At 29.2% G+C, this 2,946-nt stretch overlaps 1 protein-coding gene across 5 annotated transcripts in view; it reads right to left on the minus strand.

Moving 5' to 3' along the window:
• The window catches only part of ROBO1 (roundabout guidance receptor 1), a 1,209,462-nt gene that overhangs the window by 1,005,169 nt on the left and 201,347 nt on the right, over positions 1 to 2,946 (minus strand). The window lies entirely within an intron of this gene.

The raw sequence follows: 2,946 nt of genomic DNA on the forward strand, positions 1-2,946 counted from the left end.
TGATATTCATTTCAAAAAAGGAAGACAAAACCAAACCAAAAAACAAAGAAAAACGCCCTCCAGTGGGTTATTCCTTTCTGATGTACTCAGATAGCTTGAAGCAGATTGGTAATAAGTAAAATAAAGAGACTTTGACATATTTGAAGAAATTCAGTTTAACAATAACAAAGTTATATAAGTGTTTGAGATTGCATTCCCAGTATCTAATTTATTACATCAGTATGTGGTATCGAGTGTTACAGACATGTTCCCCTGGAAACACCCATATGGCTAGAGTGAATTACAATACTTAGTGTCAGTACTATCATCTATGAACAAACACATTGTACCTGGACATTTCATATCCTTTTCTCTCTGGTAGTAATAATTTTGTTTCATTGTAATTCCCTTCTACTTGTAGCACACAAACCTGAAGCTGAAAAGTATAAAATTGGCACCATGGATTAAGTCTCGCAAAAATGATGTATATGATTAGATCATTATTTCTAAGGAAAAGAGATGAACTTTAACTATAAATGCTGTAATGTAATCAGAAATATCGGGGAAAAAAGCAAGTCCATCCCTTATGCCTACCTCCTCACGTTTTCTTCAATTTTTATTGCTTATGTATTTGTTGCTAGTTATATATTCTTTTGGCATTCAAAGGTCATTTTGGTGATAAATGTGCTTATGCCACATGGCTTTTTACTGTCTTTATTGAAAAAAAAAAGCTAGGCTTGACATAGACTTTCTCTAAATACTGTGAAAATTAATGAATATGAGGGATTGCCACAGTCATCAGTAATAATCTGTTAAAATATCCAATAAGGAAGAAACTATTTGTGATTTGGAGCTTGATTATAAAATCTAAAAGATTCATTATAGAAAATAACGTACTTCAGATCATGTTATAAATTTCATATATTGCACAGTATATCAAGAGGCTAAATTTGTGCAATTATACATGAAAATATCTCATGTCAAGTAAATTATATGAGGTAAGCTTACATTTAATTTTTATAAAAGACTAGAACTTAAAGTGATTTGATGACATTTATTATTCCTTCCTGCCATAAACATTAGTTGAAATATTCAGTTTTAGTTATAAAATGCATAACAAATGGAAATAGGTTTATTTTAACATGGCGTTTCCAAAATTAAAATTTAGTTCATGTAAATTTATTCCGTAATATAGAACTTAGGAAATTAATACTGAATTGTGAATTCAAAATTATATAGTGGCATGTCATCTACAAGTAGCACAATAGGAAAAAATAATGAAAGTGTATAAGAGCTTGCAAAGACTTTAATTCCATAGGAAACAACTTGTGTAAGTAGAAAATTGTTATTACATCTAACTAGAAAATTTACATTGAATCACCAAAAGGGATAANTGTGATATTTAATAATTTTGGTCAAAGAATTTCAGCTGCAACTTTAAGTTTTAACAATTAAAAAAAGAAGCACTAATTTCAATGGGAATATTTTATTCGAAAAAAATTTTTTATTCTGAAAGTTTTATATTCTGAAATGTAAAAAAAGGCCTTAATATCAGAAGTTATTGAACGAAATAAAACAACACTTAATTTTCAAACAGTACTTTTATGTACACATTTATCAAACAATTGGTGATCTTTTTGACAATATTCAGTCTAATGTCCAATCCATTTATCTGTATACATTCAGAGAAAACCATGTAGATTTAAAAAACACATATCCGCTCTCATCTTCATTCACTTCAACTTTGCATTTTTTATTCAGATATGAATTAGTGGCTATGAAATCTTAAGATACATAATTAAAAACAATATTTTTGTTGCAACTTTGTAATATTTCTCATTAGACTTGGAAAGACAGTAATATTTTTTTTGCTCTGAAAATTTGCTTTCCAGAGCCCTCAAGCAACTGACAGCATGAGAAATGAGGGAAGGATACATGGTTCTGTTAAATCTCATCTTTGATAAGTAGTCCATAGGGCTTATGCTTTGAATCTATGAAGTTTAACAGACCTCGAGTGTTTCATTCAAGCATCCATTGTTTGATTCATTGTTATTTAGTTATTATGTAATAATGAGCCTGAATAGAAAATCCTGTCAACTGAAATATTTTAGTGAATTCACAGCTAATGTATTCTAGTATTATCTCTAAGTAAACTGGTACTTGGGGATAAAGTTAAATTTTAAGATGTTAACTACATTAAGTATATTAAAATAATATTGCTTCAAAATTACATAACCATGCTTTTCTGTTATGAACACTGTCTTGGGTTAAATTAAAACTCTATAATATAGTTACTTAAATTTAATTTTAAAATAAAAGGTGATTATATTAGCATAGCATCTGCAAAAGAAAATAGCACACAGCAATTTCTTAGTATAACTAAATCATATATTTTTACAAATGAATTTTCCTGCTTGAGTGAACCATTTTTTTGACACAAAACACAGGAACTTGATATCAAGCATAGACCATTAATATACCTGTTGGTCATATTATATTATAAATATTAGCCTTCCAAAGAATTTTAATATATCTTCTATGAAAACTTGCTATAAGGCCAAAAGGACATGAAGTGGAGTGCTTCTGGATTAGGATTCAGAAGACCTAAATTAATTCTCACTGTACCACAGTATGTGAGCTGTAATTTGTAGATATAAATGCTTATTCTTTCTATTCTAGACTTCTTGTGAAAAATAAGAGTCAAGAGCTATATCTTCAATATGAAGTTTCCAGTAGATGTCCCCTGTCCACTGCAAGTTTTAAAACATTTGATCACAGAAGTAACTACCATAAAATCTTACATTAATCATTTGATAGGTAAAAAATGCACAGATATTAATGTACTCTGAAATACTCACGTATGAATACACTTTCTTTACTATGTTAAATAGAATGCTACTTGTCTCTTCAGAAAGAGCAAGTACCTTTTGTTTTTTCTGCTCATGTCAGGTGATTGATAGAGGCTTT

Source organism: Hipposideros armiger, unplaced genomic scaffold (assembly GCF_001890085.2).
Source record: "Hipposideros armiger isolate ML-2016 unplaced genomic scaffold, ASM189008v1 scaffold_355, whole genome shotgun sequence".
NCBI classification, from domain to species: domain Eukaryota; kingdom Metazoa; phylum Chordata; class Mammalia; order Chiroptera; family Hipposideridae; genus Hipposideros; species Hipposideros armiger.